The sequence below is a fragment of the Peromyscus maniculatus genome, chromosome 14, assembly GCF_049852395.1.
Source record: "Peromyscus maniculatus bairdii isolate BWxNUB_F1_BW_parent chromosome 14, HU_Pman_BW_mat_3.1, whole genome shotgun sequence".
Taxonomy (NCBI): domain Eukaryota; kingdom Metazoa; phylum Chordata; class Mammalia; order Rodentia; family Cricetidae; genus Peromyscus; species Peromyscus maniculatus.
The window spans coordinates 4,161,190-4,178,181 of NC_134865.1; the positions used below are offsets into that span (position 1 = coordinate 4,161,190).

At 37.5% G+C, this 16,992-nt stretch overlaps 1 protein-coding gene across 3 annotated transcripts in view; it reads left to right on the forward strand.

Moving 5' to 3' along the window:
- The window catches only part of Mdga2 (MAM domain containing glycosylphosphatidylinositol anchor 2), a 793,868-nt gene that overhangs the window by 341,515 nt on the left and 435,361 nt on the right, over positions 1 to 16,992 (forward strand). The window lies entirely within an intron of this gene.

Here is a 16,992-nt window from a genome sequence, read left to right on the forward strand (position 1 = left end):
CCAGAAACACTGGGACTATTTTACTCTTGTTGGAGAATTTTTAATTAAAGAAAGCCACCTACATGGATTCATCTGAAGTAATATCTGTTCATGATTGACCACTGAAGAGGAGGAAGTTACCATAGTAGAAAATGACTAGTTTTCATAATGCATATCTACATTTAGGAAATGTAGTATAGGTACCACTAAGTTAGAAAGGGGCAGATGAGAGGGGAACAGAAAGCTTTAGCCGTTCAAGACAGGAAGGGTGATAGAATACTTATCAAAGAGAAAGGGGATAGAATTACTTAGGCATGGATGGGGACAGAAAAGTGATGGAGAAAAAGAATGGTGAGAGAATGAAAATGTAATAGAAAGTTAGCAAATGTAATAAAGAAAAAGAAAAATTTAATGAAAACTTAAATTTCTTATTCCTGAGTTTAAATTTTTAATTACTGTTTAAATTACACTATGAAACTTCTGTGTTTCATTTTGGCAAAAGATTCTTAGAAATTTGATAAATAAACTGAATGGAGAATGATATATGATTGATGATTCACTATAGGAGGCATGAAAATTGAACAGAGCTATGGATTTGAACCATAATGAGCTTGGTCATTCTTTATAATTTTATTTATTACCCTATTTGCTGTAAACATGAGTTGAAAGGAACTAAAATATGCTTGAGAGACTTTCAGAAGCTATTAAGGGTTTTTATTAAGGGACATGGGGACAGGAAAAAAAAAGAGGAGTTGGTTCTGGCATCTTGGAAGATAACTATAAGTACCTGTCACACTCCGGTAATGATAATACATATCAACAGCACATGACTGCTCTCTAAGACTGTATAGATAGTTGCTTAAAGTAATACAGTATATGAAACAGTAAAAATTCTCCCAAGTTATAAGCACAGGCATTGGCTATGATCCAGGCAAACTTGGCGGGGTGGGTAATAGTACAGTATTTGAAATCCAGATAAATAAAGTGATGTAAGATTCCAAATCATTAATAAAAGTCCCGAATTTCATGAGGAAAACTACAATAATTCTTTGTTTTATCTATCTGAATAAAATAATTAGATCAACTGTAAAGATAAAGTAGAGAAACTATTGTAATCAAAGAGATACGATCTGATTCTGAAGCACAGAAATCAAGTGTACAGTCATTTTATTAGTCCTAGAAGACATACTATGGAAAGCACACAGTCATATTGAGAAAGCGGTTCCCAGGAGAGGAAAAACCAGTTGATATTCCTTTTCCGGGGGCTGTATAGGACTATTGCAGAAATAGGACAGAGGCTGAGGCAGTTTTGGTTACCTAGTGAGATTGCTTAGTTCTCTGGCCTTTCATAGATTGAACCAGTGGAGAGCCCACAATCCCTATGCATGTCCCCTAGAGAAAACCCAGAGGATGATCTGATGCTATCCACTTGATACCCACTAACTTAAGGGTGATTGAAACCACAATTATCCTTCTCTAACTGTGGCTTGTCATTAATTATTGGCCTTGAGACTTTATACTGTAGTCACTGAGCCAACTCTCTAATCTTGCAGAAGTCTAAAATAAAGTCCCTTACAATAAGCCCTTACTTTTCTCACACTGCCAAGGAGTAGTCATAGATATTTTTACTTAATTTCTTGTCTACAAGGTAGTTTGGAGTCTCTTTCCTAAAACATATGGATCCAAAAACCATCCTTAAAATTTTACCTGGTTCAGTTAGACACATTAGAAGCAAAAATATATAAAAGACCAATATGCCTAGATTACAAAGGTAGCCATTCATCCCCGCAGTACTGGCGTTGCTTCTGAGATTCTGTCTGTCTGTCTGTCTTTATCATATCAAGTCAGCTTGGCTACTTTGTAATCAGTTACAAGCTTTGTGTCTCATCCTTTTTTTTGGCATTTTACCAGAGCCTTCCTTTTAACCACAGTGTCTGCTTTCATTTCAGCATCTGTGAGCCACTTGGAGTTTTCAGCATGGAACCTTTTCCTTATGTCCTAAGGGAGGCAGCTCTTGCATCAATATCATGAAAATGAATGTCTGAAAACATCACCACCATTACCATTCTTCCAAGATGCATTTTAGACACACAGTTTATATTATTATTCTTAGCAATAATTTGTAGAGTTCTTTCTCTATAAAAAGAAAATTAGTGTGTGTGTGTGTGTGTGTGTGTGTGTGTGTGTGTGTGTCTGTCTGTCTGTCTGTCTGTCTGTCTGTCTGTCTGTCTGTCTGTCTGAGGGTATGCCACACATGAACTGGTACCTGCAGAGGCCAAAGAACACACTAGATCCCCTGGAGCAGGAGTTACATATTGGAAACGGCCAGACATGAGTGCTGGGAACCGAACTCAGGTCCTCTGGAAAAATAGCAAGTGCTCTTAAATACTGAGCTCTCTAAAGCTCCACAGAATTATTTCTTTATTGACAAATTGTGTCACTCCGCACTGGTAACAGAATTTATGGATTCTTCATTTTTTTAATCTGATAGATTGCTTAATACTTAATGATATTTTGAGTTTAATCAGTCATCCAAAAATAAAGCCACAGCTGTGGTTCTACCCACTTTTTTTGTCTCATTATCTCTATTAATCATTTTTTTTTCAAAAAAAGTCAGAGAACATTCCCATAGAACACCCTTATCTTTACATAAACTCTATATATACATGAATGTGAATATATTCATGGATTTTACCTTTTTCCAATTCTTTGAGACTGTTCCACTGAACATTAATCACCATGTCATTAAAAAATAAGACATAAAGTATGATTATTAATCAGTTTTGCAGACTGTTGTGTAATTCTCTTGGAGAGTTTGAACAAAATCATAATCACCCTTGATAGGGGACCAATGACAGACCAAAGCAATCATTTCATCAAGTTGTCCACATTGACAAGCCAATGAGTTCATTGGTATTTGCTTACTGTGACTGGGTGAGGAGTTACAGGAACTTGCTTGGCTGGAAGTTAGCAGCATCACTGAAAAGCCCACTTCTCCAGATGAACACTCAAGAAATCTATAACCCTTCATAGTTTGCAGGGTACTGCACAGGCCAGAGTCTCATCTTCCTAAATCACATCTCCTTCCACTTCTTAGGTAACCACAGGGAGGAGATATGAATATTTCAAGTTTCAGGAACTTTCTGAGACATATTTGTTTACTTCTTGAGCCTTCAAGAGACTCGCTCCCAGACAGACAATTAGAATGAAATTGTTATACAGCACACAGGGGGAAAGGAAGACACCGAACAGTCAAGTTCTTTGCCTGTTGTCAAATAACTAATGTCAGAGTGAGAATTTGAACCAAGGCACATGGACTTAGAGTCCTCATTCATATCCATGGTGCGGCCTCAAACTCTGTGCAGTGCACACCCTTCTCCTGGCTGTACTTTTGAAATTTAACTGATGTCATTCTTTTCTATGCCAATATATTTGGAAATACAGATGGAGTTTTCTATATGTGCTGATAGTTCAAGTTTGATCTTTCATGCACATGAAATGGATGCATTATCAATACATCTTCTTGAGATTTGTCTTTCAGATCAGATAGACCTAAACCTGTGTGGATTTAAATTATAATTTATTAATTATTAAATCAAATTATTAAATACATAAATTAAATTTGTATTAGCACACCCATTTCCAGAAAACTACTAAGTCTACCCATGAAAAATAAATGTATACATTGCATCACAGTTATCTCAAAATTAGTATTGATTAGTAATATCTAAGGCAAAACAAAACTAAATTATTCAATTAGTTTTCAAAGTATTTATGTTGGACTGTACTGAACATGCTTCATAAGCCACCTGCTCTTGGAAGTAGAATTTGAAAAAACGCTCACCTAGCTGTTTCAGAACTTGTGTTGGTGATGAAGCTTATTTAACTTGGTATTCACTACAGACATAATTTACTCAACTGTACAGACTAAACTAAGAAGAATCCCCAAGGTGGCAATAAAAGCTTTCAATTGAGGCCTGGGGTGGAGGTTCACTGAGCAAAGGTCTGAGTTTGAACCCAGAACCTTGGTAAATGTTCCAGGCCTGGTACAGTAAGTAAAATGTCACATCTGAGGGGACATAACAAGTGGATTCCGGAAGCCAGTTCAGTATGACTGGTGAGCTGTAGGCCAGTGAGAGACCCGGTCTAACAGGGAGTAGATAGTGTCACTGAGGACACGTACAGTGGCTTCTGGTCTCTACACAGGCACACATGCAAAACAAACTTTTCTGAAAGAATTTAAACAAAAACAATTAGCAATAAAGTGTGGCTACAATAAATGTTTACTTCATTATACAGAAGTGTCAAGGAAATACCATTACTCAGGAGGTTTAATAGAAGGAAATTGTTTTAAAATATAAATTTAAATTTAAAAATTCACAAATGTTAAGAGTTATGAGTCACCAATTTGATCTGCTATTGTCATTAAGAATCTGAAATTTGTATAAAATCACCAGTTTGAGCTCTGTTTCATTAGCAGATATCAATAATCTTAATGTAATTCATGTCAATTCTTAAAAGTGATATTTGTGAATTTATATAGGAGTTAATATAAAATGTTTATAAGTGAAAGAGTTCTTGTCCTTTGGTTAGCCACGGGGGTGGTGGAGAAGGGAACCCATTTCTGGGTATATAATAGATCTAAGAACCTGATTGACAGAAGACTTGGGGAGGCATGTAGGAGAGGGTTCCCAGGGAATGCCGTGTAACCTTAAGCTGCAGAAATAATTACAGGGTCATTTTCAATACTCCATCCTCAAATGAATGAAATTACATTGTTTGAGGAGAGAATTCAGGTAATTCAGCACTATGTGCAATTCTTTCAAATAGTGAAAATTTGACATTTTAAAAAAATGAGAGTTGATTAATAACACTTACTGATTATCACTTATATCTTACTTTGTGTGATTTGGACGAATGATTTCCTTTGAACTCTTATGCAATGGTGTCAAGTAATTTAGTAAACTGTTCTTTGTGTATAAGAATATAAATGATGGTAATTTTTCACTTTTCTTAATTGTATTCTTAATCTTTCAATCTAAGAGAAAAAAACTAAAGTTTTAAAATTAGAATGCATTGTCCTAAAATGAATAGAACATACATATACTACCAATAAAACATATGAAATTGTTTGTAATGTAAGGGAGAATTGCAGACAAAACAATGCCTTGTTAATTCACTATATTACCTGGCAGTGTTCATATATTCACATGGAAATAAAAGAATGTGCTTCTCAGAGCTTGAGAGAGAACTAGAGATCAGCAAGTCAAACTTTTAGTCTTTATTGAATTCTGAGTTCTTGAAAGTATTGTCCTGCCGCAGTCTAATTGGACTACAATATCTGTGCTTCGGATTGGTCAGACTGTGGGTGTGTATCATGACTGTACTTCTTCCTCTCTTCTGAGGACTAAAGGCATTGACCCAATTTTCTGATGAGCTTGCCCTCTTTGGAACTAGTCACAGACAATGGATGACATTTCTCAATGGAAAGAGGCAGTGGAGATATTAGCAGATCAGATCCTTCTATTTCTGTCTGCTTTCACCACTCTTGGAAAAGCAAATTGGAGTTTTCATTTTTGGCACATTTTGTAATAAATTTCATTTGTTTTATTTATTTATTTTTTGATGAGCTTGGCTGAGGGAAAGAATGGTTCTTTCTAAATAGCCAATTTGTGATTACAGTTGGGAAACAATGGGAGTTACTTTATTTTGTTTAGTATATACTGAGGCTTCGTAGTTACTTCAAAAAAAACAAAAAAACTCTAACTTTTAGGCAAGTATGAATATGTTGTTATACCTTTCAGGCCACAAAGCTAAAGAAACTAACATTATATTTACCCATGCCTCTGATTCCTTATCTCTTACAGTATGGTGATAACTCCTTTTAAAGACTATGCCTGAATTACATGATATATGGCTTCTGACATTTTGCATACATTTGATTTAGATGAGGAGACCCCATCAAACACTAAAGACTTGCATAGTGTTACAGACCCTCATAAAGTCTCATAACAGTCTGTTCCCTTCACTGTGCCCACATGAAGAATGGTGCCAGGTGAGCAACAGGAAAGCTGCTTTGTTTTTATCTTAAATTAAAAAAAAATGATCTGGGTGTGAAGGGCACTGACCTATTTTCCAAAAATTTGAAGTAGTTATTTTTGTTTAAGATTTATTTTTAGCTGGGCAGTAGTGATGCATACCTTTAACCCAGCACTCAGGAGACAAAGGCAGGCAGATCTTTGTGTATTCGAGGCCAGCCTGGTCTATAGAGCTAGTTTCAGGACAGCCAGGGCTACATAGAGAAAACCTGTCTCAGAAAAGAGAAAACAAAAGATTTATTTTCAATATTATATAGGTCTGTTTGTGGATATGTGTACATGAGTGTAGGTGCTGACTGAGGCCAGAGCAATTGGATCCCCCTGGAGCTGAAGTAAGAGGTAAGCTGCCTGAAGTGGGTTGTTGGGAACCAAACTTTAGTCCCCTAGAAAGGCAGTAAGTGCTCTTATCAACCTCTGTTTTTATTTAAAATGCAGTAACCCAACCTTGATTTAGAGACAAGTCAAGATGTTCTAGAGGATCTAATGTCAAATCAAAACCCACATATATGTATCACATTCTTACCCAAGGAAGGGGAGCTATGTTTTTCCTCACATGTGTCTTCATATTGGAGTACTCTGTACAGCACTCACAGGTCTTTCTGAGGCAAACATTTGATTAATAAAATGTGTGATGAACTTTCCAGTATTGCATGAAGAAATTCAGCTATTTCTCCTGGGAAATTCCTGGAAGAATGTAGGAAAGGCTTGTAAGGCCTTATGGATGAAATATGAAGGGGTATTTCAAAAGAAATGTAGGGGGAAATGTGGAAACCATGAAGTACATTTGTTAAAATTTACAGAGGTTTGCATTGAAATGGCACATGAATGTGACTTTGTGGAAGATATATCTTATTTTTTCTTATATTTTGTATTTAATTTTCTATGGTGTGAGGAACTCAATGTGAATGTATTAAAATGGCATCACAAGAGAGGGATTATACAATATCAATGATTCTCTTAATGTTTAACAATATTTTATATGTTGTACTTTTTAACATTAAAATGGAATGTACAAAATTACATTATTAGTAGATATCACTGTTTTGTTTTGATGGCAATCTTTATATACATTTTCTTAAATAACATATTGCATATTAATGAATAATTTGCTTTAAGTGTATAAAAAAACAAATTAAAGAAATGTGCAAAGCAATAGCTACCAGTTCAAACCCAGTAGTTTTAAGCTTAAATTTCTTATTTACCCTGAGACCTAGAATCCATTGGGTTATTCAAATCATTTACAACAATGGTTGGTATAGGTTGGAGAGATTAATACAAAATATCTAGTATCTGTCACAATCAAAGCCATTTGCCACAGCTACAAGATTAGAATGATCTTTTGATTAAAGTCAGCGTGATCAATAGATTCTTACTACATTGTTATATTATTTATTAAATTATAAACTTTGGGACATTTCTTTTTCTGTCCGGTGAACCAAATTTGGAGGGCAGGGAAAGCTCATGGAAAGAAGGGTGACAAGCTCACAATGATTCTAAAACTGTGCTTAACTCCAAACAAGTGAAGGAAAAAAAAAAAACAGCAAGTAAGAGCTGGGCAGCAGTGGTGCATGCCTTTAATCCCAGCACTTGGAAGCAGAGCCAGGCAGATCTCTGTGAGTTCCAGGCCAGCCTGGTATACAGAGCAAGATCCAGGGCAGGCACCAAAACCAAACAGGGAGAAACCCTGTCTCGAAAAACAAAACAACAACAAAAAACAAACAAACAAAAAGAACAAATGAGCTAAAGACAGATTTAAAACACTGTCATCTGTGATATTTTCATATCAGAATATTACCTTTTGGGGAATGACTTAAATAAGGATATCAGGGGAATTTAAACCACTTTTCTTCTGAGATAGTTATGGTAAGGCATCACTATATAAACTGATGGTTGCCTCTGTGCATGTATTGATATGTGTCTGTTTTCACTGATACACTGGGTATTGAGTAGGAAAACGTCACTTACATTGTTAGGAAGTGGAAGGTAAGCATGTTGTTCCAAAAGGCCTTGACAAAGGAAGCCGAATTGGGTCAACAAAGGCTGAGAAACAAGGAAAGGAAGAACACAGTGAGAAAAGAAAAGGAAACCTTCCCAATGTAGAATTTTTACTTTTGCTGTGTCTTTATAAACATACCGAACAGGACAGAAGGAAGCTGCAGAGGATAAGATAGCCGAGCATGCACACAGCCTCCTTACTACTGTGCGCTCTAATTTCTCAACTATAGTTTAGAAATAGAAACTATGTATTTGCCAGACTATAAAGGCAAAACAGGAGCAGGCAAGATAAGTGTTGTTTTGCTTGTTTGTTTTTTAAATATGAGCAGGACATGTTTATGCACTGTGGAGATGAATCCTGATTACCTGTTCTTTTGTAGAAGTGATTAGAGAGCACTGAGAAATATCATCATATATGGTAAGAAATTTGTAAAAGTTGAACATGTTAAAGAACAAGAAGAAAGAAGGAGCCTTACAAACAGACCAAGCTACACAACTGCAATGCTTTGTTCAAGCCCATGGGAGGCCTGCCCCTTTCTGAATGGAGACAGAGGAGGAGTGGATGGGGAGAGGGGTAGATGTGGGGAGTGGAAATGGGAGGAGAGGAGGGAGGAGAGACTGGGGATAAAATTAAAAAAGAAGAAAAAGAGAAATAAACTAGATACTTAAGGAACATTATTTTAAAATGAGAATGCAAACTTCTATAAACTGCAGTGTTGGCAAACAGTTACCGTTATATTGGAAGTGGAGACATGTGGTAGGTTTCTATGTATCCTTCCAGGATGATAATGGTGCATTTCTGTTGCACTCTGTGATTGTTTACTCCTGGTTTATTTGTGCATTTTGCTAACCCCCAGCAGCAGATTTACTTTACATTGCCACCCTGTTTTGCTCTACCAAGAGGGTTTTGCTCAGTCAGACCTCACATTATTCGTCTTTTGATCTCCCTTCTCTGCAGCCTTCATGTCACTCAGAATTCACCAGCGCCGTCTAAATGCTCAAAGGCAATGACCTTTTGTCTCCTCTCCTCTTAAATGACAATCCTGTCAAAAAATGTGCTCTCGTGTCCCTCCAGGTAACTTCTGAAGCACACATCTGCCTTCATTTCTTTGTACTTCTTAGACTTTGCAAACCCTATTAAGTCATTTTCCTTGTCTTTCTCGTTAGAATTTTCATTGCTGTTGTTTTCTCGCGATTCTCTTAATTTCACCTGCTACGTGGTGGTCTGCTGTTGAGAGTTCATTCATTTGGTTATTAAAACTTCTAAGTCTTCAGGCCCATCAACAACTGCCTAGTCCTCAGTAACATCCAAGACTGAGCTCTTTATTTCTTCTTAAATTTTTATGCTCCCCAACTCTGATTTTGTGTTCGTGATAAAAGAACATGTACTGCAGCGACTAGTCTGAGGAGGGGCATGCCGGGCAATGAAGTGTCATGAAGATTAGGAATGGCTGGGCTAAACCTCCATGCGCATTTAAAAGTCAGGTGATGAGATGGTTGTGAAAAAGAGGAGTAGGGACCGGGTGCACCTAGTTATCGAAAATGAGTAGCAAGTGAAGAGAGGACGAACAGAAGCCACTGTGTCCCAGAAGTATTGTGCACATATGCTGCATTGGGGAGGGGCGGAATAAGGAGATCAGTTGTCGGCAATGCTGCTTAGCTAAGTGTAAAATGATGTTGAAAATGGAATTCAATTTAGAGAAGACTGTGACAGCTTAAATCAGTCGGAAAATGGAGGGAAATTCTGAATATGATTGTGTTTGGTTTCATACACAAAAGTGAATGACGGGGGCGGGGGTGACATAAAGAATAGATGCTGGTTTGCTGCATCTGCCTGGCCACGGGAGAGCAGTCTCTCTCCATGTCCCCTCTGTTTCTCTTCCAAAAACCCCCTCTCCTCTACTTCTCCCTTTTCCTACCTCCCTTCTACTCTCTCCTCCAGTGTGTGAGGAGGAATTGTACACAGTGATTTACTGATCTACCCACTGCAGTTAACAAGACAAGCAAAGGTGGCCATCCTATCTCCAGACTGTTTCCCGGGAGATCCTGCATTTGTACCACGAGCCTGAGCTGAAATGCTCTGGTGGGGAGGCAACCTTCTAGTGGCAATTTGAATGGGACAGAGCAACTTCATGAAGGATATAAGGGTTGAAACAATCTGTTCAAGTCTAAGGCTTTCAATGGAGGATCTTAGAGGCGAGACAACTAATACCAAAATAATTGCTGTATAATAACAGCAGAAACTCCAGGAACTGTGCTTGTTAGAGGAAGCAGCTTAACCTTTAAAACATTTCTCATCAAATTGTTCACTCTAACAAACAGCCACGACTTACTTAGAGGGCCCCTCATTGCAGGCGTCTCCTCTCAGTGAGTGAGTTATGTGCACGCTCAGGTGGTTAAGAGTGTGCCTTCTATTAAGTCGTTTTTCTCAACGTGGTACATGAGATGGAATTTTATGCAGCTGTAAAGAAAAATGACATTGTGAAATTTCCAGAAAAATTAATGGAACTAGAAGTAATATACGGGGGTGACCTTGACTCAGATTAAAAAAAATTACATATTCATATCCTGTCCCCCCCCCCCGCCCCCAGAATCCTACTATGGATCCCCAGTCAACCAGAAACTCACCATGAAGTCCAACTCACAGAGATTCAACTACTTCTGCCTCTGGAGGGCTGAGATTGAAGGGGTGTGCACCTCTATGCATAGCCTACATGTTGTCTTTCATATGTGGATCTCAAATTTTAATGTTTATAAGCATGTAGAAAGGTGGGTGTGAATGTGGTCATGGACTACAAACTACGAAGGAGATGATGAGAAGGCAATAAGAGGTGTAAAGAAGAGGGAAATCAAGGCAGTAAGACACATTTGACTTAAAAACAGGAAGCAAGGCTCTGGCAGGGGGAGGGTATGAGAGAGGATGGAGAGGAAAAGGGAGGACGAGACCCAACTAAAGCAAATTCTATTTGAAATGTCATAATGAAACTTGATACTGCATATACTAATTAAAATGAATTAGCCAATTGCAAGAATGATGGTAGCTTTCAACTCAATTTTTCATCCCGGGAAATGTAGTGTGACCATCTTCTTCCATCTATATATGTGTACTAAAACTATTTTTTATAGGTTATTGATCTCTGGATTCTTCACCTCATTTCATTCTGAATAAAATAATCGGTTTTCTCTTAGCAAGACTGAGTAAACCTGCAGTGCCATTTGAACCACCCCACTTTGCCTTCACACTGTTTTAATTAAATCCCATCCATCAAGACCTCAAACTCCTCTCTCCCTCATGTCCATCTCAGGCATTGAAAGGCAGCTTCCTAGTGCCGCAGATAGATTGCTAAGGCGGGGGAGTCATACGAGAGTAGAAATTTAGAGTAAATTATTTTTTAGTGGAAGAGCCACATGCTCATGCCATTCTTTCTCGAACACAGCAGCACTTGATTACAGATGTGTCTTTCAACATGGTTTTCTCTGAGGAGTGTCTCCCTGCTTATGCTCTCCCAGCATCTCTTTCCAAACTTAGGTTAAATGTCACTGAATCTGTGAAGCTTGTTGGATTCCCCCAGTCAGTTTTCATTCTTCTTAGCTTTGTTCCAATGTGGCTTTAATTTTTTTTTGTCTTTTGGTACACTACCTCTTCTGTTTAACCATCTTTATTTTTTTTCCCAGTCTACAGCTCCTGTAGTCTGTCAGCTCTTTGAAGACATAGCTTCATTATACACTAGTATATTTCATGTAGACACTAACCTTCATGTATAGCCTCACCATGATGCATCAGTGCATGCTACGTGTGATAGAAGAGGATAAATATTTTCCTAGTTTCTGATACTGGGAATTTATCTGTGTTCCTTTTTCGACTGAATGAATTAAAATTAGGTTTAACTTTCAAAACTACACTTTAACAAGATAAAAAGTGTCCCTCTTTTGCCCTTTTAGACTGCCCTCTTGAACGCAAAAATAACTCTGTCAAATTAAAGTATCTGGTGTGATTAGTGTTAGAAAGTAATGAGATTTGGTTTACTTCAAAAAATTTGGATTAATCTGAGTCACATGCAATATTTTAACATTTAAGTTTATTGCTGGATCTATAGGGCAAAGGAAATCATAACCTTTGCTCCAATTTCAAGATGATGAATTGAAGCTTTTTCCAACAAAGCAGAGGACAAAGCCATGTCTTATTTTGATATTATATAGCAAATTTCATTTAATGTAAATAAATCCATTACCGTAATCGCTGATCTTTTGTTAAAAGGCAAAGTTGATGTCTTTATAATTTTAGTTATGTTTACAAAAACACCAATAATATTAATAACACTGTTCTCTAAATTATGTGATGTGTGGCAGATATTAAATGTGACACTTCTCCTAGCACAGAAGTACATAATTAATTTTTAAATGAGTGTGTGTGTGTGTGTGTGTGTGTGTGTGTGTGTGTGTGTGTGGTGACATTCCTGCTGAGCTGGCCTGGCTCTGGAGAGTAGCACCTAGCCCTAATCCATCTTTTGTTTAGCAGACACCTTTTGTTTCTCTTGCTGTCCTCTGTGTGAATCTTGTCTTGGAGTTTCCCAAGGATATAAAGGCCTGTACAAAACTTGATTCAGAAAACCCGGAAAACCATGGTACCTGACAAATCGAGGAATTTACACTTGGCATTGTATTGTTGGGAGCCCCTTTCAGGTTGTTTTGAGCATATGGAAATTAACTGGCTAAACTGTATTGGAGAGAAAAAAACTGCCCTAGGCAGGTGAAGGGTTAGTGCTTCAGTCCTTTGAGGCTGGACCCCCTGCAGCCATGAAAAGCAAGATTCATTCTTAAGATGCCTCAGTGTCTTCCTTCCACAGACCCACGTGAACCCACACACCTGTGTAGCAACTCACACATCTCCATGTGTGAGCCTGTTAGTGTAGCTATTTGACAAGCAGGCAGGTAAACGAAGAGGCAGATAGGGTATTGCATCCTGTGGAGCTAAATTGAAGTTAAGGATGGTTGTGAGCCTCCTGACATGGGTACTGGGAACCAAACCTCAAGTCCTCTGGGCGAATAACAAGAGGACTTGTCAGCTCTTAAAATCTGAGTCATCTCTACAGCCCATGAAGTGCCTAACATGAAGTTAGAATGTTAAAAAAAGATAAAAATACAGAGGGCAGTACACATCTTCTGGGGAGAAAAAAAGAAAACAAGCATTGTGCTTGGTAATCTAAGACTATACGATGAACAGAGAGCAGTCGGGGAATCCTAGTTGGGAGAACATCATAAGCAAGCACATTTCAATTCTCAGCGCTCCTTACTCAATCACTGGCATGGAGGTTCTAGAGAGAGGCAACATCTCCACAGTTGTAGGTGTCTGTCACTTGGGAGGGTCAGGGACAGGATGGTGAACAGGGACGATGCTTTGTTTATTGAATTTGGAGCAATTATACCACTGCTGTTGGTCTGGTTACAGCGCCTAATGTTATGAATGGTTTCACAGCACTTCTTGTTTATTAAGTCTAGTGTAGGCTACTTTCGGAGTTATGAAGAATCCCAATGTAATGACTCCAGATGTAGCTTAAATAGACAAAAATAAAAAAACACAAAGGACCAGTGGGGTGTGTGGTGGTATTGTGTTCCCCAAAATATTGTGTACTCTAATAAATTTATCTGGGGTCAGAGAACAGACAGCCACTAAATACAAAGGCTAGAAAATGGTGGCACTCACACCTTTAATCCTAGCATTCCAGAGATATAAATCTCTCTGGATCTCTGTGAGTTCAAGGCCACATTGGAAATAGTCAAGCATTAATCCCAGAAAGCCAGCCTTTAATCCCAGGGAGTGGTGGTAGAAAGCACAAAGATATATAAGGCGTGAGGACCAGAAACTAGAAGGATTTGGCTGGTTAAGCATGTGGCTGGTTAAGCTTCAGGCTTTGGAGCAGCAGTTCAGCTGAGAGCCATTGGGATGAGGACATAGAAGCTTCCAGTCTGAGGAAATAGGACCAGCTGAGGAACTGGCAAGGTGAGATAGCTATGGCTTGTTCTGTCTCTCTGATCTACCACCATGGACCCCAATAACTCGCCTCGGGTTTGATTTTATTAATAAGAACTTTTAAGATTCCTGCTACAGGGGTGTTTTGTTTGTTTGTTTGTTTGCTTACTTGCTTTACCTCACATAGGCTACAGAAAACAGGCTATGTCAGGCACCTGATGTCCTCAAGTTTTCTTTTTCTAGTTTGGAAATAAGAGCATTAACTTGGATGAGTTCTAAAGCCCTTCCATCTATGCTATCTCTATAACTACCCCAGATCTCCAAAATATAGACCTATATCTAGAAGTTACCAGGAACTTACACTCAAAACTAAGTTTGGTAGAAAATCACGGCTTCTACAGGAGAGGTGGTGCCTTCGTGAAAGTACATAAACAACTACCATTTCCAAGAATGTGTTAAAATACAGAAGAAAATAGCTGAAAATTAACCCTTACAGATGTCACAATTTGCCTACTGTATAATTTAAATTGTTTAACTCAAGGGGCTTATTTGCATAATGAAGCATTTGAAAGATATATCTTAAAAATAACAATACTGGGCATTGATCGGAAATTTAAACAAAACATAACAAGTACAAATTAGTCTAGAAAGAATGTCATGTAACTGTGTAATTAGATGTATTAATATATGTGGACTATCATTTATGAGACTAAATTTAGCATAGTTATTTATTTAAAGAAAAACATATTTTCTATTTAAATTGTTTCTATTTATGTTTTGTAAGCATTTGATGTCATTAGCTCTTATAATACGTGTATAATTATACAAGGCAGATGGCTTTTAAAAAGTACCTACCAGGATTAGTTGTCTAAATTGAATTGTAAATTTGATCACTGTCTGCAATAATTTGGGGAAACATTGCATGAGACACCAGAGCATCCAGAGCATTAAGAATATCCAGTGTCATAAGACTCCCAGAAATTGTTTCAGTGTCTAGACAGAATCCAAAGCAAAAGTTCTGAACTAAGTAATTCTATTGCCCAAACTGAGCATTGGGTTCATTTAAGAATCACTACGTTATTTATTTATTTATTTGTGGTTTGTTTGTTTGTTTTTTGAGACAAGGTTTCTCTGTGTAGCTTTGGTGCCTGTATTGGAACTCACTCTGTAGCCCAGGCTGGCCTTGAATTCACGGAGAGCTGCCTGACTCTGCCTCCCGAGTGTCGAAATTAAATGCATGCGCCACCACTGGCCAGCCAAGTATCACTTTTTTTTTTTAAACCAATAAAATGATGTCAAGTGTTTGGTTACCTTTTAAGTTTTATTTTTTTTAATTAAAATATAATTACTTATCCTCTTCCCTTTCCTCCTTACAACCTGCCCCATTGACTCCTACTCTCTCTCAAACTGATAGCCTCCTTTTTTATTGCTATTGTTACACACACACACACACACACACACACACACACACACACACACACACACTGATAAGTCCACTTAGTGAAGATTGTTTGTATGTGGCTTCAGAGTTGACCACTTTGTCTAGATTTCCCCTTATGTGTTAACATGTCTACTGATAATATTACTATTCAGATCATATTTGGTTACTTTAAAAAATTTTATCTGATATGTGTGAGTATTTTGTACGTATGTATGTATGTGCACAACTTGAGTGTCTAGTATCTGCAGAGGCCCAAAGAGGGTCTCAGATACCCTGGAATTGGAATAACAGATGGTTGTGAAACATCATGTTGGGTGCCTGGAATTGAACCCAGGTCCTCTGAAAGAGCAGCCAGTGAGTGCTCCCAAATCTTAAGCCACTTCTGTAGTCCCATTTCTGGTTTCTTTAAAAAGTAAAAGAACATTTTATCACTTGGAATATTTTCCTTTAGTATAAAAATATTTATGAAACCCAGAGAAGTATTTCTGATAATGTAGCCTGAGTTGTGAGTGGCACCATTACAATCATGTGAATGGTGATTTAAAATGCAAAGTCCTAGAGTTTTCTGCCAAAATGTCAGGTTATTCTGTGTACTGAGGAAAGATATTCATAGCAAGCACTGGGGGCAAGAATTACCCACATGGAGTGTTGCAAGTACCCTTCTAGAAATGGCTTTCTTTCCCAGCCTGCCTTGTAGCTTCCCCTGATGAATATTAGAAAGCAGCTTGATTTTTAATTTGAATATTAGGCTTGTAAGCAAAGAATATAATCATTTGTTGATTTTTTTTGTTTGTATTTTTGGGTCTTCTTTTTATTTTTTCCATCAAGTGGGCTTATCTATTTTCATTTTCACAAAATTTAGAAAGATAAAGAAATACACCCTCTTAGTTATTCATCTCTGTGAGTGCCCTAAGGATCTTAGTGGTGTATGTCAAAACATTACACATCAGAAATGATTTTCCCTTCAAAACATGAATTTCCCACAAGAGGACTTTTCATAAATTGAGTAGTCTTTTTCTTCTTCATGGAAGCACCAACATCATTTTCAAGAAATATAGGACTTGTGATCTTTTTATGCCAATTTTTTTAAAAAAATTCAAGCATTCAAGTGTTCTTTTTTGGAAACTGATAGCTTCTATTAAGGGCAATGCTGTTTAAAATGGATATTCTTGTCAGAATAGTCTGTGATTGCTGCCCTCTACATGTGCAGGCAATCTTCTCATTTTTCCTTCAGTTAAGATCATTTTCTCTTTTACCTCCAAATGTATTACACACAAAGATGTTGTGTCCAAAAATGGAGATGACCTCCATTCCAAAGTTCCTAGCTGTCAGTATGTATTTGATCGTAGACAACATGTATGATTAGCTAAGTATTTTTCATCACTTGAGGAGTTTCTGCTTGTGATAGGTAATGCAACAAAAACTAATCAAGTTTCTTAAGGTCTTTGTGCACTAAAGCAAGAGAAAATGCGATTTCTACAGCTCCATAAGTGTTAAATTATTATTAA